Here is a 22,809-nt window from a genome sequence, read left to right on the forward strand (position 1 = left end):
TCAGGGAGTACCACGGCACACTTGCGATGAATCTGACTAGGCACCTTCAGCAGCTGAAAAGACCACTGAAGTACCTCAACAGGAGGATTACTGGCCTCAAACAGTTGCCCCATGCAACAAGACTGAAGTAACTCAATCTGTACTCTGTTGCATACTGTCTACTCAGGCGATCTCTGCCCAACAGACTGGTCCATGTCCAATGCAAAACTGATGTACATGCTCTATCTGAAGTAAACGCAAGCTCACTGTGCCACATGCTCTAGGGATGTAATCATCGCAACAATAAATAGAACATGTTGGAGGGATACATTACTAACTCACTGGCGTCCCTTGCTTTGGAACAGGCTCCCAACCTACATTAAGCTGAGTCCCTCACTGACACTTTTCCAGAGGAGCCTTGATGAGTGTATGTGAAACTGAACTGTCACACCATGGATCACTTCATCAGCTCTACTACACAGAGGCATAGGGAACTAACCCCATGTGTGGTGATAGCTGCACACTCTGGCCATGCTAATATATGCCTTCAGGCAGATAGCCTATTACCTACCTATGTACCTATATATATATATATATATATATATATATATATATATGTGTGTGTGTGTGTAGGGGGAACACAGTATAATAAGCCAAAGATGGATGGGCAATGAAATAAACAGCGTTTTCGCTACAACACCAAAGTAGCTACTTCAGAGGCTAAGAACACAGAAAAAAGGCGCCAATTACATTTATAGCATTGTCAACCTCATTCTAATCAGCTGTAACAAGGAATACATCACTTCCTTAGATTTGAATGTGTTTAAGACAACACGCACTTGATCAAAAGCATAACAGCTAGCCTTTTAAATAAAAACTGCAAATACACTTAATTTATAAAAAATATATATATGAATATATTACTGATAGGAAATTTAGGGAGCGCATATACCAACACAGTTATGCTATTAGGAATAATAAAAGTGAGAACGCCCTTGCCAAACATGTAGAATCTAACCCTGGACACAATTTTGTATTCATGGGTATTGACTGTATGCATAGATCTGTCAGGGGCGGACCTACCTCTCTTTTACTAGAGATTTTAGAACTGGAATGGCAACTTAAGCTAGATGCCTTTAACATTCCAGGACTAAACGAGAGTTGTAATATAGCCCCTGTTTTGAAATACAGATTTTTCTTACGCTAACAACAGACATGTATTTTTTGTGCATGTAAAAAATTTTTTTACGGTTATTATAATAACCTGTCACACAATTTTATATATCTTATATATGAAACATTCCTTTTCAGAAATTTATTTCAGCATAGATTTTAGTTTGTCAGTAATATATTCATATATATATTTTTTATATTTTTTATAAATTAAGTGTATTTGCAGTTTTTATTTAAAAGGCTAGCTGTTATGCTTTTGATCAAGTGTGTGTTGTCTTAAACACATTCAAATCTAAGGAAGTGATGTATTCCTTGTTACAGCTGATTAGAATGAGGTTGACAATGCTATAAATGTAATTGGCGCCTTTTTTCTGTGTTCTTAGCCTCTGAAGAAGCTACTTTGGTGTTGTAGCGAAAACACTGTTTATTTCATTGTTATAATAAAATTGCGTTAAGGCTCCGGAGACTTGTTTGACTGCCAGGCACTTTCATCTGTTTTCTGAAGTTTGTTCACACTCTATTTTCGCAAGTTTGTAAAGATGGATGGGCAGAGATGTGTGTAAGAGGGTAACCATGACAGGGAGCCATCCAGGACTGTCCCACCCAGCACACATCCCAATGGTGCAAAAGACATGTGTACATCTCACCCACTGTACATAATAGCCACCAATATCTGTAAGCATTACAGTGTATGTGGTGCATGTGCCTGCTGTACAATATGACTGTATAATGAAGTATACATCTACTATCTGTAGACATGTACCTGTCACATAGGTTCATAGGTATGTAGTAGACTATCTTCACGAAGGCATATATTAGCCTAGGCAAGTTGTGCAGCTTTCACCACCCCATTGGTTAGTTTCCTAAGCATTAGTTCTAATAGTTTGTACCCTAAGCCCCTTTCTAGTGTGGCTGCTGATGTGATGCCTGGCGTGAATTGTCTTTTCCCATCCACTCATCAAGGTTCCTATTGAAGATTGTCAGTGAGGGGCTCTGATGTGCATTGGGACTCGTTCCACAGTAAGGCAAGTGTCTGGGATGGTACTCTATCCCACCAGCATGTTGTATTCATTGTTGTGATGAGGTTCATATCCCTGGATTGTGTAGTGCGACTCAATTTTGTTATCCTTAGATGGAGCATGTTCAACAGTTGTGTTGAACATGGCTCTGTATGTTAGGCAGTGTGCGCCTCTGAGTAGGCAGTGCGCAACTGAGAACAGGTTTAGTTTTGCTAGTTGTGTTGCATAACACAACTGTTTGAGGTCAGTAGTCCTCTTGGTAAGGTACCTCTGTGGTCTCTCCAGCTGCTGGATATGCTTAGTCGAGTACATCCAAAATGGTGCATTGTACTCAATGATGGGTCTGATGACTTAGGAGTAGAGGGCCACCACTACCTCTTTTGATCCTGATGCAAACCCTTTGTTGATTAGGTGGGCCACATAGGATTTCCTAATCACTTTGGCAACATGGTTATCAAAGGAAAGATGACTATTTACTTGTGTCCCCAGATCCCGTATTACCTTGTCAGTTTTTAGGGGGTAACACCTAATGTAGTAGTTTGTAGGTACTTTGTTTTCCCCAAAGGGGATTACTATGTATTCCTTCACATTGAGCTTGAGGCCATGATTCTGACACCACACATCTGTCTCATAGACTCCCTTCTGGAGAATATTTGTGTCATCCGGAGAATCTGTTATGTCAAACACTTTCCAGTTCCCAGAAAACTTAATCAACCACAACCCTCTTGTCTTGGCATGTACTTTTGAAAAGTTTATACCAAACAGGAGGGGCCCCAGGACTGAACCTTGGGGGACACCAGTTGTTACCGGTTAAGAGTCTGACATGTAGCCAACAACTCTTAATTTGTGGGATCTATTTGTGAGCCAGTTTGCAATCCATATTGTGATGTATGGATTTATGCCCAGGTTGGTGAGTTCATCTATGATACCTGACTGGGGAATGGTGTCAAAGGCCTTAGCGAGGTATAGGTAGGCTGTGTGGAGCTCCTTTCAATCATCTGTAGCCTGGGTAACTCTCTCAAAGAAATCCACCCAGTTCAAGAGGCATGATCTGCATTTGACGAAGCCAAACTGGGTGTGCTCAACTGTGCAAAGGTTCCCAATGTCTTTATTGTTGAGTTCCATTATGATTGGCTCCATTGCCTTGCAGATCAGACTCATCAGGCTCATAGAGCATGAATGCCAAGGGTCTTTTGTGGCCCCACCCCTGCAGAGTGGGAAGAATGTTGCTGTGCAACATTCTATGGGTACATATCCTGTAGAGAGGATGTCGAGAGAGGTGTAGGTATCCTTGATGAATATGGATACATCCCCACCCTATGTGCTATGATCCAGGTTCTGAAGCTGGAAGGTATGGAATGAGTAGTATCCTGGTAGTGCTGGTGTGCTCTCTGGAGCCTTGAACTAGGTTTCTGTTACTGCACAGATATCAATATTCTCCATACTGAGAAGTGGAGGCTGAGACTTCTGGCAGTGAGTAGCATTTAGCTCACTTTGTGGTTATTTGTGTTGGTTATGGGGTTTGGTTTGTCCTGAGTGACCAGTGTTCCACACCTGAAGTCAACAACTCATTGGTCTGATCCAACCATAAGCTACATATCCACATTCTGCCCCCACCCCCCATTAAGGAAACCATGTTAAAAAAATTCTACAAAGCCAACTTCATGCTTTGTAAGACAGAAGTGGTGAACTTCATGACACCCATGCAGATGGACAATACAGTTACAACTACTGAATCCTACACAATTGCACTTTATACGCACTTACATGAGTGCATGGAGCATGCTATCCCAAACAGAACCAAGACACTATCCTCCAAAAAAAGGAAGGCAATCTGGTGGTCCCCTGTCATAAACTAACTGTACAACAGAAGGAAGAAACTGTTGCAAAAGAGAGTAAAATCCCAAGAGTGGAGGAGCTCCCTGGTCAGCCTCGGTAAGAAGCTGCGATCCGTGATAAAATCCTCCAAAGCTAGTTTCGAAACCAAAATCACCACTGATTCTAAAGACATCCACAAAGCATTCTATAGCTATGTCAAGAATCTCAATGGCAACACTCAGATCTGCTCTGAGTTACAGCACAATGACACTAAATATACAGACCCAACTGATATTGCCAACATCCTGGCAGATAGGTTCAGTGCTAACTTTACCCCCCCCCCACCTCTCACCCATTAAAGAGCCCATCTCTATACCAGAAGAATGTAAAGTTCCTGTAATCACGGCTGCACAGGTAAAAACTACACTCTCCAAAGCCAGGAACACAGCATCCATGGGACCAGACAACATTCCAGGCTGAGTTCTACATGAACTACAAAAAGAACTGGCACCACACCTAAGTACCATGCTCAATCATAGCCTCACCTCAGGCTTTGTGCCTGCTGAATGGCGCACAGCAACGGTTATCCCACTACACAAGGGGGGAGCCACCACAGACCCCGGGAACTAGTGCCCCATTAGCCTGATGAGCCTGGTCTGCAAGGCCATGGAACGTATCATCATGGAACTTATAAACAAAGACATTGGTAATCTCAAAACTCTGGACCCCAGCCAGTTCGGGTTTGTAAAAGGCAGATCATGTCTCCTAAACCTGATAGACTTCTTTGAAGTAGTTACCAAAGCCATAGACAAGGGTAAGGTGGTTCACGCAGCCTATCTAGATCTTGCCAAGGCTTTCTACACCATCCCCCACTCTGGAATTACAGATAAACTCAATAAACTAGGTATAAATCCCTATGTCACAAGATGGGTTGCCAACTGGCTCACTGACAGAACCCACACTGTGAAAGTAGCAGACTCCAAATCCGACTTCAGACCAGTGACAAGTGGAGTACCACAGAGTTCAGTCCTGGGTCCTGTCCTGTTTTGTATCTACTTCCCTGAAGTACAGGCTAACATAGAAGGTCTTTGGCTAATAAAGTTTGCAGATGACTGCAAACTAGGAGCCATAATTGAAACTACTAACGATGTGGACAATCCTACAAAAGGGCCTCACTGAGACAGATGCCTGGTGTCAAAGCCATACCCTCAAGCTCAATGCCAAAAAGTCAAAAAGTGCATTGTCATCCCCTTTGGTAAAAACTCTGTACCCATGAACTACAACATAGGCAGTAGTATACTTAACACCGAAAGTGTGATGAGACCTTGGGACACAGGTGGACAGTAGTCTCTCCTTTGATAATCACATCACCACAGTAGTCAGGAAATCCTTCTACGTGGCACACCTCATCACAAAAGGCTTCTCATGCAGAAAAAGAGGTCATTGTTCCCCTCTATTCATCGCATCTATTATAGAGTACAATGCCCCTTTTGGCATATACCTCACAAGACATCTACAACAATTGGAAAGGCCGCAGAAATACCTCACAAAGAGGATTACCAGCCTCAAACACATGCCCTACACAGACCATCTCAAAAAACTCCAGCATTACTCCGTCGCATATCGCCTTCTCAGAGGTGATCTCTGCCTAACATACAAAGCTATGTCAAACCCAGAGCTGGTGGACATGCTCCACTTAAAGAAATCCCAATCCCTCTGAGCTACATGCTCTAGGGACCTAAACTTTGTCATCACAATAAACAGAACATGCCAGAGGGATAGATTTCTGTTTCCCATAATCCAGAATAAACTACCTATCTATATCAAACAAAGCTCCTCATTAGCACTCTTCATGAAAAATCTTGATGATTGGATAGGAAATAGGAAATTTACCCTGGGATCACTTCTTTGTCTCTTCTCGACAGTGGCACAGGAAAATACATTTCTTGGATGGCAAAAGCCAGGGTACCTTTTTGACTTGGCTTGTATAGGCCCTAGAGCCAATAGCCTAGTACCTACCTATGAACGTTTGAGCCTTGCCTAAAAAAGGTAATATGGGGACAGCAAGAGCCTTGGCCAGTATTCATAAGCATAGGGGCGACAGGTGCAAACCATCTGTAGCAAAGCAACGAGGCTTGTCTATCATGTCATCACAGGCAGACAGAGACTGGATCCCTTTTGAATGACACCAGAAGCTCAGCCAATTGTTGAAGTTTATCATCTTTCTGTTATATTGCAGTGTCATGTAGATGAAGGTAAGATTTTACTCAAGGTCAGGGTCATACCAGCCTGGGCTACATGTTCATAGAGCTACTATATATCTCTTGTCATGCCCTGGGAGGTATGTCTCAGATCATTCACACTGACATGTAACAAAGAACATGTCATATATGTACCTGTTCTGGAGTGATGTAAGTGCTTGTGTTATGTGGCTGATCATAGCACCTGACAGACAACTGACAGTACCCTTCCCCTTGTCTAGCCGAGTGAGTGGAACATCTGTGTGCCTGACTATGGAGTCACCTATTACTAGTGTGTTGGGTATCTTAACAAGAATGCAAGAAAAGCTGGAGAATGCGGGCATCGATCCCGCTACCTCTCGCATGCTAAGCGAGCGCTCTACCATTTGAGCTAATTCCCCTCTGTAAAAATAGGTTCATAGGTTAGTACTAGGCTAATTGCTCTTGCGAGCCATTTTAAGCCTAGCTAGTTATCCCCTGTGAGATTCAAACCCTGTATCTTGTGTTTGTAAGGCAAACACCTTAACCATTAGGCCACCCTCCCAACCCTTGCCTTAGGGCCTGTTGTGAGGCACACTGCTTTGGTGTATTATGTGTTTTCTGGCGTGTGCCTGGAGTGCATGTTGCTTGATTGTCTGCTTAGGAGGACACACTCTCTTTTTCAGATTAATATTTGTATTCTCCGAGTATGGTAATGTGTATTTGTGTGTGTTTTGATGGTGCTTATATTGTAGGTCTATGTGAGACTGTTGGTGGTGTGGTTGTATGACCCTACTCCTCTTGACTGTATTGTCCAGTATTGGGTTGACCGAGCTTAGCCACCGGTTTGACCCTGTGTGTGCCAGCATGTGGTGCATCAACCCATATATGATATGGTCATGGCCTATGCATACAATACACCTAGTATGATAAGCCTGCTGAGGTTAGCAAATGTGAAAAAAACCTTTGGGCAAACTGTCAGCAAGTAATGTCTGTATTGCACCCTGTAACTCCATATTGCTTGCTGAAGTGTAAAGACGTACTTAGTTTGGATTAAGAACCCCACACTTGCCAACTCTGTGTGTGTGTCTGTCTGTCTGTCTGTCCCTGGGGAGAGCACAACCTTTTTGGAGACTACTCACACCCCTTAAAAGTGGTATACTCATCTTTGTCAAGTCTGATGATGTCACTATCCTACAAATATACCTGTGAAAAGGTGAAATCCCAGTCATGTGGATAGCGCGTCATGTAAATGCGTACTGTTGTAGTATCATACTGTAGTTAGGTAGGGGTTTGATTCCTGCACTTGCCAACTGTGTGTGTGTGTGTGTCTCCCTGGGGAGGAACAACCTTTTTGGAGACTACTCACACCCCTTGAAAGTGTTATGCTCATCTTTGTCAAGTCTGATGATGTCACCATCCTACAAATATACCTGTGGAAAGGTGAAATTCCAGTCATGTGTATAGCGCGTCATGTAAATGCGTACTGCTGTAGTATCATAATGTAATTAGGAAGGGGTTTGATTTCTGCACTTGCTAACTGTGTGTGTGTGTCTCCCTGGGGAGAGCAACCTTTTTGGAGACTATTCACACCCCGTAAAAGTGGTATACTCCTCTTTGTCAAGTCTGATGATGTCACCATCCTACAAGTATACCTGTGGAAAGGTGAAATCCCAGTAATGTGTATAGCGCGTTGTGTAAATGCATACTGCTATAGTATCATAATGTAGTTAGGTAGGGGTTTGATTCCTGCACTTGCCAACTGTGTGTGTGTGTATGTGTGTCTCCCTGGGAGGAGGAATCTTTTTGAAGACTACTTGCACCCCTTAAAAGTGGTATACTCATCTTTGTCAAGTCTGATGATGTCACCATCCCACAAATATACCTGTGGAAAGGTGAAATCCCAGTAATGTGTATAGCACGTCGTGTAAATGTGTACTGCTGTAGTATCATAATGTAGTTAGGAAGGAGTTTGAATCTCACACTTGTTGACTTGTGTGTGTGTGTGTGTGTGTGTGTGTGTGTGTGTGTGTGTGTGTGTGAGACTTTGTGATACCGTTGGTCAGTGTGGAGTGGGTTTTGATTTTTCTAGTGTATAACATATCACAATGACAACTGTATGTGCATTACACATATAAGGTAGCTGTGGGGCAAAGCCATATACATACATGTGACCTAAATTATTTCATAGGTGGGTACTCTGCTTTCTCCATGAAAGCATCTATCTTTGCCAGAGTGTGCTGGCGCTTTCCAGACCTTAGGTCACTTCTGTATGCTCGTGACAAGCTTAGCCACTGCAGTGATCCCTGGGCTACGTCTTCTATTTCACATCCACTCATCACGGTTTTTATTGAAGAGCGTGAGTGAGGGTTTATGCTTCAGGTATATCTGAATCCTGTTCCAAAGCAAGCAAAGTCTCGCAAAGATGACTAATCATTATAGGTGTGCAACAACCTCTGTGGATCTGCATGCAAACTCTTTATTGCTTATGTGCTCCACAGAGAGATGACTAAACACATGGCTTTATCTATACATTAGTACTTGTTCCACATTTTGGTGGCTGCTGCCTATGTGGTACTCTGGGGATACTTTGTTTTCTAAAAGTGGATAACTATGCTTTCTTTGGCTTATAGCTTTACAGCATGAGTTTGACACCAGGTATCTGTCTCTATGATATAGCCCACAGTATGCATCAAACTTGGGCAGACATATCCCTACTGTGTTTGCTTGTACCTAAGAAAGCTATATGCCAAACAGGAGTGGTCCCAGGACTGAGTGCAGGTGAATACCACTTGTTACTGGCATATAATTTTACATGGAGGCTGCAAATGTTACTGTGTCCTACATCTGTGTGTCAGTTGTCAGTCCATCATCTAACAATCGTTTATGGTCAGTCTGTTGAGGTACCAGAATGTGGGATGGGTATGAATTGCTGGTGAGCTATAGTTTGGCTGTGTGGATCTCCCCTTCCTCACCTATAGCCTTGTTAACTGGCTTGAATTCTACTAGGTGTAGGAGCCATGATCTGGCCTTTAGAGAACCTAAGTGGGTATGGTGCAGTGTTTGCTGGTTCATAATGTCTCTGTTAATGAGTTCCAAAATGCTGTGCTCCATAGCCTTCCAGATAACATTTGTCTGGCATATAGGGTGAGAGTTTCCAGGATCTGTTGTAGTTCTCCCCTTAATCAATTTATGTTAACATTTGCACTGGGTGTGACAGAGGTGGACAGGATTATGAATAAGTATATTAGAGGGTCAGCCCAGGTTTGAAAGTTAGTAGACCAAGCCAGATAGGCAGGATTAAGTTGGTTTGTACATGTGCTGAGGAGGGATGCAGTGTATATGGTGAAATAGATGCTAAGGATGAAGCCGCCAGGTAACAGGAAAAGAGGAATGGCTAAGATGAGGTTTATGGCTGTGATGAGAGATGACATGCAGGTGGATGGTGTGACAGCACAAGGTGCAGAGGGCAGGAAGAAATGGAAACAGACGATCTACTGTACCAACCCCTAATGGGAGCATCTGAAAGGAGAAGAAGAAGACATTGTAGCTCAGCCCTTGTGGACTCTGTATAGAGGCTGCATCTGGACAGAGTGTTTAGGTGAGTGGTGACTTCATATGTCAGCTTGTGTATGACACAGCAAGGGACACTGTCCAGTGCCATTGCCACTGTGGTTTGGACTTTGGTAAAGAGATGTTTTAACTAGAGATCATCAGGTTTTACATTCTTCAGGTCTGGAAATGTGGCCCTTGTGTAACGACAGGGTGGTGAAATCTGCATTCAAACTGTCTGACAAGAAATTGGTAATGTCAGTCAGATAAGTATACTTTGTGACCATTTACATTAACTGTGACCCAATCTGAGATTTCCCCTGTAGATTATAAACAACACTAAGAAAGCTTTAGTGTTGTATTTGGAATCCTTGCCATTTTGTATTTTGAAGCTTGCCTTGTATGTTTAATGAGGACTTGCATTTTCCCAATGATACTGACCAGAGAGGTTATCCCTTCTTGGTATGTAACTCTTTTTTGTACAACTTCACACCTTCTATTAAATATTTAGTGTATGGCAGGGGTCCATGAGACTAATGCACTTTTACTGTATAAGTGAGAATTTCTTGTGTTTGTGATAACATGTTCCATGCAACCCTGTAAGGTGAACAGTGTGCATTACTAAAGGCTTATGCAGCTAGGACAGTGTTAACCTTAGTAATGCAAACCAATGACAGCAACAACAGCATCACCCACAGCAAAGTGTCAACCCGTGTCATACACACACATGCGTACTCAAATTCCAAAATGTGTGTAGTACAATGCATACTGGCCAACAACAGAAACTGTGGATGTTAACACTGGTGAATACAGGGCATGTCACCCTGCCCATGTGTCCAATATGCATGTACATGCAGACAGTGCACCTCCACCATGGTCATAAATGGACACCTGCAAACTTGTGTTGCACACACCCCACACTTACTGTCCACTGTATAACGCATGCTGACACAACTACCCACATCAGCCAAGTGGCATATGGGCAAACAAAACACAATTGGAATAAACACTGGTAAAAACAATACAACATTGCTAATTACAGCTTTAATGCATCATGCCTGCTCAGCTACACCTTCAAGGATATCATTACACTTTACTGCTGACAGCATCCTACACATCCAACCATTGCTAATCTTTATTAAAGTCACCCTGTGCATCAGCACCATGTTATCCTGTTCCTGCATCAATATTACAGATGACAGGAGGTGGCACAGGTTTCATTATATGCACAGGGTGTGTTGTTGGTTTGCCAGAGGCCTACATTGAGCCATACAATCGACATGTGTGTGGGTGAGGGCCATGAGTACTGTTAAGGGGCAATGTTGATGTCATGTGTGGGTATGTGTTTGCCCTAGGTTTCTGGTTTATGTGTGTGTGTCTGCATGCACACAGTTCCACCATGTGTCTGCCATATACGGGGATTTGTGAGACAGCTACAGACTGTACCTGGCAGGCTTTACAGATCACTGTCTCTGGCCACGGATACAGAACCTGTGCCTGGCAGGGGTGCTACAGACAGTATCGGGTACTAATCCAGATTGGGTACTATCCGAAGAGGTTGACATATGTCCACTGGATCCACTGGCCAGAGCCACTTGCACGTGGTCTGCTAGAAAGGTCTATAAACAGCCCCCCAACATTGCTGGGGCTGGTACTGGCACTACAGGAGCAGATGTGAGCAGATGTGACTTGCTGGACATCCACGGTGACCTCCAGCTGGTGATGTTGCTGGCATATGTCCACGTCCACATCTCAACCCAACATCTATCAATGACCTCAGTATAGTTACGTATGGCACCTGCTAGGTCATGGATACTGTCATTTACAGCAGTGTAATGAGCCCTCTGTGCCCTTTGCTCCTGTCTGCTGTACCGCTCCATTCGTGTCTGTGCCTCCATGACAGCCTGGAACATGCGTGTGGTACAAAGAGGTGTGGCATGTCTGCCAGGGGCATGATGACCAGCAGTTATCTGATGAGAACCCCTGGGCATCTGCCTGTTTGGTACCATTCCAGACATCTGGCTATGGCTGCTGTGTCCTGATACATGTGCCATAGATACCACACTGTCCTGGCCAGTGCCAACTGTACACTGTCCCTCAGCTGAGAGCAATGGTGATGGATGTACAGGCAGTATGTGTGCATGGATGGGGTGGAGACTTGTGTACTATCAATTGGTGGCCCAACAGCAGGCCCTGACAAACCTGCCTGTGCCTCAATAACACCTATCCTCATCACTGTCTGGCTCAGTGACATCAGGTTCCCTGCTGTACTGAACCAGCCCCACCTTGCCACCTGTGAGAGGAAAACAGGAAACACACTTTAAGACTTGAACATGACTTCAGACCACATGCGCACACACAAAACTACACTCCTCCCAAAAACAGACACACACGTCACCAACAATCACAGAACATGCACAATAGCAGGTGATGGTGGGGTACAGTATCACAAGCAAAACAGTCATATCACACATGTCAGCATGCAGGACATGTGTTGCTCAACAGCATGCATGCAAGTGTAGTCAGTTCTTGTTACTAACAACATATATGGCTTTGATGCATGTGTTTTGTTAGGTGATGGCCCTCCCCCTGGAAGACAATGCATACATTGACACAACATTGCTGTGCAGGTATTCATAACCCTGTGATGTACTGTGCACCATAACTCACAGGTGTACATACCATTGCTGGATGTGTATATGTGTATCAGATGGGTATCCAATGCTGATTACAGCCTCTGTGTCTTTAGCAAATAATTGTGGACACATTTTTAGCACATGCATGATGAGTATTCACACAACATCATCAGTGGTGGATGGATAATTGATGGAATACCATTCGGCCACATACCCAATGTAGGGTACTTATGGTGAGTGTAGATTATATAGTGGACATGCCAGTCTCATCCATGACATGGCATGCTAAAACACAACTGCATATTTAAACACTACACATACCCAATATGTGTCATATGACCTAGCCACTCAATATCATCACAAGACATATATGTGTCAGTTGTGCAAATGGTGATTGGTATGCATACTGTTTAGAGGTGCATATGTGTGCACACACGCATCATTATGGTGTGTAGCAATGACAGCTATGTGTAGTACTGTGGTTACAAGAACTGGATTGGGTGTAGTACCATAGGCCATCATCATGAAGCATCAGGTGGTCACTCAAGGCTACAAATGTTTCACAAACCAGCACTAATCATGCTGTGCCGGAACTGTACTACCTTGGCTAAATTCACCATTTCACAACCAGTTGTTACATGAGTTTGTAAGGAGCATTCCCTGACATGAATGTGTAGTGTGTTGCAGAGTGTTTAAATGCCCCAGGATAGGCCCCTACCCCTCACGTATATTATGTGTAATGTTTGGATGAGATTTTGGATACTGGAGTGTGTCTTTACAGATGATTTGGGAATCCTTTATGTGTAGCATGTTAAAATGCTTCGTGTATGACATAGATGTGTATGTTATGTGCATGTTGAGTATCAACTGTGCCTATCCAATGGTCACTACAGTCTAGCCACATTTGTTTGAGATGGTCTGGGTATTGCATGTGTTTGAGGCAGCTAATCACATTAGTGAGATGTGCGTGCTCTTACACCAAACATGCACAGCATGCATTATGGGTAGGTGTGTTACATGTGTACATGCCCTACACCTTAACTGTGACATGCACTTTTTATTTACAATAATAAATGTAGAACACACTCACCAGCATCTGCCTTGATGTCACCCCAAAGGGACCTACATAGAGATGAGACAGTTTGTCAATGGCCACAACTGTGGCATTGCTACTGTGTGTTTGCAATCTTACAGTACAACAACAGTTTACAGTCACAGGGCTACAGATTATGTTCCAAATGATCAGTATTGCACAACAACAACAGGCTCCACATCTTTGAACGACACACTCCACATCTCATATATGCATGATCTACCAATACAGATAGCAGTAGTCTACAGATATGCCATGTTACCTGCATGCTGTTTGTGTGCTTGCTGGGTGGCTCCAACCTCCATCACGGTGTATGTCTGCTGCTGTTGTTGGGCAGGTGCCACCAGGCTCATGAGCAGCTCCTCCACTCTGGTGAGAGTGGGATGGGTATTACCACCCCCTGTTGCAAGCCGTCTACGCACATTAATGGCACGCTGACGGACATGTCTGAGAAGATCACTGCAGTGGTGGCGTACCTGCTCATATGTCTGGTTATGCAGGCCAACCTCATTGACCCTGCGGACAACATCTTGCCACATTGCAGTACGCTCCTGCTGGTGCTGGCGGGTTCGTGAGAACATGAGACAGTAGTGCTGAATCATACTGCTAGTAATAATATCATCTTCAGCACTGCTGTAACTCTGGTTCCTGTGGTGGGCCATGATCCCTGGCAGACATAAATACAAAAATATGTCTGAGCAAGTCATATGGCACATTTAACATTATACAGTACAGATATCACTGAACTGCCATATATAGCAACCTATAAGCTAACTGAGAGTGAAACACTGTAACTACCACTTATCACTGCTCACCCTACAACTGCTTGAAAGTGCCTTGCTCACTCTCTATCTAATGAACCATGTTCTGCACAACAACAAAATAAAATCACTATATAAGACTATACAAGAGTACCTGGCACACTGTATGCAAAACTATGCACCACCTAGCCACAGCAGATATACATCAAGCTGATGTGTAAAGAAATATATCATCCATCACAATCAGTGTAAGGTCCAGTAAATGTATTACTATTATACAACACAACTTGTTAATACCAAACCCGTGGCCAAAATATGTGCACAATTTGGAATATAGGTCACGTACTGCTGTAGTACACTATGAATGTTGCTAGATACGCAGTTATATGTATTACCGCACATATATCAAAGGATATGTTACAGACATACCCACACACACATCAGACATAATTACAGGACACAAAGGTATGACAACCCAGATAAGCTTTCAGTGTGTACTATACAGTACTGTGTGTCAGTACTTACAAAACCTTAATCTTGAGAAATGTAATCTGTGATGAATACAGGGACCACACAAAACAGTGGATGCAAGCAATGTGGACATGCACCATACTTTGTTGTACAGGCCCAGAGCTTCAATTAGTACTACAGTACACACAGGATTTGCATTCAACATCGGTACCAATCAATAATCATTGATGTAGTGCTTTAGCCTCCAATGACACACCCTAGTTAAAAACCAAGGGACTTAATCACACTGTATGCAATAGCACTTGTTCTGCCTAGCAACAGAATACACAGCTTTTGCTAGGATCAAAGACCCATAATACCATAACATAAACAGTTTCCCACTAAGCTATCCCACAGATGCATATCTTTGATGTATTCACAAACATATTGACCATCACAGTCAGTCAACAGTACAGAGAATCTATTGCAACAAGTAGATGTAGGTGTGTATGAGTATATATATATATATATATATATATATATATAATGTGTGTATACATATACATATCCATTTGTCTACATATACATATATATATGTAGGCACATATACATTTCACCTTTCATAGTGAGAATATCAGTTATACAAAGGATGTAAGGTGTACAGTAATGTAATAAAATCGCACAGTCTTGGGTTGAATGCATTGAAGGTGTTCACAGCCCAGGTAGCTTTAGCAAGCCTTACTGGCTTCAACATTGCAAACTGAACAAACCACCCACAGTGTTTAACCACCACATGTCATATACCAGCACTGTATGCTGCCTTGTTTGTCACACACTAAAACCTACATACAAATATGCACATACTAACCTTCACCAACATATATATCTCCCACCTTCGCAAACAGTTGCAATATGTCCCCTGCTCTATGCACATATACAGATGTGAATATATATATATATATATATATGACACGTATATTTCTCCGTATGTACACACACATGGTCCACACTGTTGTAAGTCCCTGGACCTCACAGCTGAACTGTTGGGCCTTGCTGCAACACAAACAGGTGTCACATATGAACACAGACTAACACTAGGGGTTATATATGGCAACAGATGCTAGATAAGCATACTAGAATACTATAGTAGTTGCCAATGCTAAGCTACACTTTAATATGACTATCATGCATGTGTTGTTCTGTCACACCCATGTTAATATAATGTCAGCGCTAATCCCCCCAACAGCCATTGGCCACACTACTGTACAGAACACAAATAACATGGATTAGCTCTTTGACATTTAATGCTGAGCTACACATTTCACAGGTATGTCCCACTGCCCACAGGTACACACAGTATTGTCCATAGCAGTAGTTAAGCAGAACATCTGTGCATAAAGAAGTACTGCTGCCACATATGAATGTTTCACATTATGTAGAATATTCTTCAATAACATCTACTACATGCCAGTAAATACATATGTGTCACATACCTTTCCTTTATATAATTTGGTAATATTTATTTTTCCTTTTCTCTGTCTCTCTGTCAGTCTCTGCAATAGAGTGATTGAGTTTGTTGGCAGAGATTGCAGCCTGCTTTTGTAGGAATTTGCACATGAGATTTGATGGCCTCTGCACCAATTAGTGGCCACCATTTGCTAATTGCATGCAGCCTGCTGTGTAGTAATTGCAGTAATTTCTGTCATAGCAAATCAGTACTATAAATTGCTGACTCATGTAGGTGTGGCCCTTTCAGCTTTCCAAGGTGGAGATCATCCTTGTTTGGTGTGGATATCATTGTTTAAGACAGAAGGTTGGTATAGTTCTTATATCAGAAGCCAGGGGTGTAGCCAGAGATTTACATTTTGTACTCAGACCTAATGTTGCTACTTCCAGTACCCAGTTGTCAGTGTAGAAATGTACTCACCCCTCAAAATGCTACCCCAAGATACATGGAAAGATGTACTTTATTTTCAACTGTTACAATTAACTGTCATACAAAGCTAGTTATAGAGATGTATTCCTTTGGCACAAGAATTGTTTGTGAACTGCTGTACTGTGAATATTCATTTACTCAGTTCTAAACAGTTTGCGCTTTTTTAGTGTTGACATTAGCACAAGCTGCTCAGAAAAACTGGACACATTTCAGTACTGTGAGTATGCTTACCTACATCCTTGGTAGACCCTGCACACACAGGTATATTCTACATTTGGGTAGGGCTGCAGAAGTACAGAGAGCTTAAGTAGTATTGTGTGGATTTTATCTTGCTGGGCTTACAGGGTTGCTGTGTACATGTTAGTTTATCAAGGCAAGTAGTCTGTTTGCGTAACTCCCAACTGCGGACCTATCCACATGATAGCCAGAGAGTAGCCTATTTTTTTGTCGGTGCACCACACAGGTCTTTTCTTGGTTGCTACCAGTACATGGCTACATCCATTTGTATTTCAGTGTTGTATTCCTACATAAGGGAATGCTTTCAAAACCTATTTGCACAGTGTGTAACAGCAGAAAGGTCAATATGCCTCTGTGTTTCTGCCACTGCCAGACCTCTCAACCAATCAGGTACATATTTGAACAGACTCAGGGAAAAGTAAGCAAATGACAGGGACAATCAGGGACACCTTCAAATATTAGTGCCATTAAATTGAAACATTGAGAGAATCAGAGCATATGAATTAATATACCTTTTCCGAAGTCAAAGAAGTGTCTAACTCTTAATTATTATCATTATTCATTAAGTGTAATTCACCACCTTTCTGCCCAAAATCAGTAGGTTTAGAAGGGATTCAGGGGGACAGAGCTAAAATTTGTGTCAAAATCAGGGACATCCCTGAGAATTAGGGACAGTTTGGAGGTATGGCCTCTGCCCTAAACAAATATGCCACTGTTTGTCCTGCTGTGATACTGTGTGGGGTTGTAAAGTGATGATCTAACATTATTTCCTGCTAGAATGGCTGCTTCTCTTATCACAGTCATGTGATGTACCTGATACTGTGAAACACCTGATACTGTGCATTTTTAAATGTTTATTTTAAACTGTTCTAAATACACATTTACTTTGTTCTCTTTCTATGCTCTCCACCCTGTGTTTTATTTTTTTGCTTTTTTCTCCTAACCCTCCTTCTTTATGTCTCCTTCCAGCATTGTCTTCTAGTGCTCCTTATCGGGTCCTACCCTCCCTGCTGACTTATTCACTGATTTCCCTGAAAACATTAAGGAGACCTATATTGTCAGCACCCAAGAAGCACCCCAGCTACCTTTCAAGCGATTGTCAACTGGTTAGCTGCTAAAGTGTTTTTCTTTTGCTGTATGTCCATTTTTTGCTTTACTTAGCTTGATAGTTTCCTAAGGTGAGCAGCACACCCGTGGACCCATCCTTGGTTGCCTTCTCCCACCCTTATATACTAGCATTTGCTACAGTCACCCTCTCCCTCTACCAACTACCTCTAGTCAGATTGCTATACTCCTAAAAGCCCCTGCTTGTCTACAATCACCGGAGTATGCTACCCTAAATAACTGTATATTGTATTGCCTTCTTTATCCTTTGCTATCCTTCTTTTCACAACTGATACTCTCTGGTTATTGTGATTAGCTCTTCTATTTCCCCCTTCCACTTTCTGTTTTACCCCTAGCGACTTTATCTGGTCTGTATCTTTCTTCCTGCATAACTAATTTTCCTAGCGACTACATTCTTACTGCTTGTTGTTGCTGGACTCCAAGCTCCTAGCGCTGTTCTTGTAAGATACTCTGTTCCCCTCAGAAAAGCTTCTATTTCATTTTTTCTTACCTGTACCCCTTTAACTGTAATGTAAAGCCTGGTTCTTTTTTGTTCTTTTGCCTGCTACACAAGTTACTTCCTATCTCACTTCTTTCTCACTCCTTACTCTTTCATTTCCATTATACTCTCTCTTTACAAACTAAGTGGTGTGTCAGCTCCTCAGCTGGACTGATTGCCTACGCTCTCTCCTCTAGCTGTTTCTGCCCCGCTTCGCTCCCCTCCCTACCCCCTTATCCCACCCACCCCACGCACTCCTGCCCTTATACCACACAGTCCACACCCCCTTCTTATCGCACCTATCAGGTACAACTACCTCATTTGTAACTCTTCTCTCATAATGTTTCTACCTCCCTCCCTTTCCTACATATCTCCCCTCCCTCTTATACCTAGGCCTATCCAGTAACTCTTCCCTACTAGCCTCCTCATCCTACAAGATAGACCTACCCCACCCTTTACCGCAGGAACTCTTCTCATCCTCTCCACATCATGTCTCCAACAACTACCACTTCTACTTCCAAAACCTTTATAACAAAAAACATCTTAACTAAACTAGTAGCCCTGGTAATTGCTTCTCTAGTACTCACACTCCCTTATCTCTTGACTTCCTATGAAATAAAACATAATTACCACCTTATTACCTCTTCCAAGCAAACTGCCTCTGAACTCATAACCCTAAACTGTAACCACTCTAACATTACATCTACCTCTTGCTATCTTCTAGCCAAATATCATAGACTATCCCACACCAAATGTAATAATCTCATGTCAAGGAAACTAAAAGACAAACTTAATCTAACCATTAAACCACACTCAGTACACAAGCCCACTACCCTGGCAGATGGTGATATACACCCCAACCCTGGTCCTACAAATATCTCTACCAAAGAAACCACAATATTCTCTAACTCACCCCTTCCATTACCAATCTCTAAATCAAACACTTTACTCTTAGGACACCTCAATATTCGAAGTGTCAACAACAAAATTACTCATCTCCGCTCTCTTCTGCAATGTCACTCTTTTGATATCCTCTGTTTAACAGAAACCTGGTTAAAACCCTTCACTAAAGACACTGAAATCATTCCCCCAGGTTATAACATCCTACGATTAGAACGCAATACTCGTAAGGGCAGAGGAGTAGCTCTCATTTTTAAAACCAAACTTAATTTATCCTCAGTTCCCTATGACCCCCCTGAGAACACCAACACTGAACTCCTCATATCTAAGCTACAACTTAACCCTAATAAAGCCATCTATATTATCTGTACCTACCTTCCACCTGGTAATAACTCCACAAACATAGAAAGTATTCTTAGTTGGGCTTCAACCAACTACCCACAAGAAACTATAATACTTGGAGACTTCAACCTTGATTGGTTCTCAGTTAATTCTAACAACCCAGCCTCCCATATTAATCTCCATGGCTTTACCCAAACTATAAACACCCCCACTAGAACTAATAAACCTAACAATAAAGAAAGTATACTTGATTGGATCCTTGTTAACAAACCCCAACTTAATTACCTAGCAGGTACCCTGCCTGATGATATGAGTGACCACAACTTAACCTATATCATAAGGCAAAAGAATATCACTATAAATACCCCTTCAGTCAGGACCGTGCGCAGTAATAAACATTTTAACCCCACTCTATTTAAAACTGAGCTAAATGCCTGTAACTAGAATCCACTAAAAACTCTTCCCCTTAATGAAGCTGTTCAATACTTTAATACCAAATTCTTAACAATGTTAGATAACCATGCTCCAAAAAGAACTATCAGAATAAAAGCTAAACCAGCCCCCTGGCTATCTAAAGAAACAAGACAGAAAATATTACTCAGAAACAAACTCTGGCTAAAATGGAGAACAAGTAAATTACCCTCAGATCATCAAACCTTCAGACACCTAAGAAACAGTACCAAAAAAGCTATTCTTTCTGATAAAAAAAACTACTATTGTAACCTCCAGTAATCTAATCACAACAATCCCCAAAAATTCTGGGCAACTTTGAACAAACTTCTTCACCCTGGACAAACTTCCACTCTCTCCCCCTTGGGGTCAGACAAAATGTCTTCCCTTGAAACTGCCAACGCTTTCAACTCCTTTTTTACTGATACTATCAACTCACTAGCCTCTCACCTTTCTTCAGACAACTCTAATGTTCCTCAACTTGCCTCTTCTAATCTACCAAGCTTTATAATACAGCCCATCTCTACCACCTTTATCCAAAAATGTATTCAAAAGCTTAAGCCATGTACCCCATCAGCTGACCAACTTCCATCTGAATTTCTTCAAAAAGCAGCCACAGAAATAGCCTATCCCATATCTATTCTTATAAACAGAACCATTAAAGAAGGAACCATCCCTGATATCTGGAAAATCTCACATATTATACCCTTACATAAGGGAGGAAACTCTACAGAATATTCTAATTATAGACCCATTGCCCTCCTGTCTCCACTAGCAAAAATCATGGAAAAATGTATTCACCACCAATTAATGAATCACTTAACTAAATATAACATTCTATCTCATTGTCAACATGGTTTCAGACCTTTTCACAGTACTACTACTGCTCTCCTTTCCTTTACTGACTTCATTAACAAAAACCGCAATAATAATACCCTATCTTCAGCACTTTTTATTGACCTATCAAAAGCTTTTGACATGGTCAATCACCCTCTCCTCCTAAAAATCCTGGAATCACTTGCTATAGAACCGAATGCCATCCAGTGGTTCACTTCCTAACTTTCTAACAGAAAACAGGCTGTCCTCTGGGATAACAAACTCTCCTCTCTTCTCCCTATCTCACTCGGTGTACCACAAGGCTCAATTCTCAGACCCCTTCTATTCTCCCTTTTCATAAATGACTTACAAGCAGCTATTCCCCAAGCTACGTGCATACAATATGCAGATGACTCCACACTCATTTGCTCTGCAAAAACCATCCCAGAGCTTCAAACTATTACTCAAAAGGTATTCCACACTGTTGAAGCATGGTTCTTAAAACGCTGCCTACTTTTTAATGCCAAAAAACAAAACTCCTCCTTTTCAAGCCCACTACCAGATCCCCCCCATTGGACTTCTCTATCTCATCTATTAATAATACTCTCATATCACCCGACTCTTCTACCAAACTGCTAGGTGTGACGATTGACAACAATCTTACCTTTGATTATCACATAAATAACACTATTAAAACTGTACATAGAAAACTGGGCTCCCTCTATAGAATTAAAACATTCTTATCCCCAACAGCCAAAGCTACTTTGGCACACTCTCATCTCATTTCCACTCTTCTCTATGCCTCACCAATTTACACTAACCTGAAGAAAACTAATCTTTCTAAACTGACCACCACCTACAATAGTATAGCAAGATTTGTTACTGGTAATCAATTCAGAACTCACCACTGCCTGAACCTACAACAACTTCACTGGCTTGAATTACAAAACATGTTGCTTCTTTCCCAACTTCCCATTATCCAAAGAGCTTTTTATCTGCCAAACAACACTCCTGCATTTTCTAATCTCTTTACCCCTTATTCTAACCTGAACTCACTCCACTCCTCTAGCAAACTCCTAGTTACTGCTACCAAATCCAATAACCTTGCAGGTGACTCCCTGTTCTCAAACTCCATTGATAAACACTGGAACCAATTGCCCTCTGAACTGACTTCTATTCTATCTCCTGTCCTTTTCAAACAAAAACTTAGAATTTACCTTAGAAAACACTGGCTATGTCCCTGCCTTAACCCAGACTGAAACCATGTATTCGACTATTCCACTTCCCCTCCATCTCTGTGACTTCTGTTACCTTCTATTTTATTTCTTCACTACTTAATCACTGACCTCTCCACTATCCTTCTCCTCCTGATTATATTACTCAGATTACTGAGGGTTCATATAAATAACTAATCTACTTACTTAATTGTCTTTAAATGTCCTTTTCTCTTTCTTAAGATGTTAGATAATGCTAAATAAGTTATGCACTTTTTATTACAAGAATGTTGTGTGCATTTGTTGTACAACTGTTAATTTTGTATGCAATTAGTTTGTTTTTTTTTTTATTATATTTTCCAGATACTGTATATTTCCCTCCTTACATTTTTATGCTGCTCTTTATTGCATCCTATGTAATAGTTACTACGTCTATGTGGAGCTTTTCTCCCCGGGCCTCTGCTGAAAATGGAAATATATCCAGTTAGACTAGCCCAGTTAACAAATGTAAAATAAATAAATAAATAAATGTAATCCCACAACAACTGTTGGTCAGCATCCACAGAACAAGTTGTGTGGTATGGTATTCCTAATTTTCCTTTACATTCACT

General features: G+C 41.9%; 1 protein-coding gene and 1 non-coding gene across 4 annotated transcripts in view; one reads left to right on the plus strand and one right to left on the minus strand.

Moving 5' to 3' along the window:
- The window catches only part of LOC122789321, a 769,937-nt gene that overhangs the window by 474,047 nt on the left and 273,081 nt on the right, over positions 1–22,809 (plus strand). The gene's annotated exons all lie outside the window — the stretch shown is intronic.
- On the minus strand, positions 6,558–6,630 carry TRNAA-AGC. The gene has a single exon. It is a non-coding gene; the product is annotated as a tRNA-Ala (tRNA).

Source organism: Protopterus annectens, chromosome 14.part0 (assembly GCF_019279795.1).
Source record: "Protopterus annectens isolate FY-2018-M chromosome 14.part0, PAN1.0, whole genome shotgun sequence".
Lineage (NCBI taxonomy): Eukaryota > Metazoa > Chordata > Ceratodontiformes > Protopteridae > Protopterus > Protopterus annectens.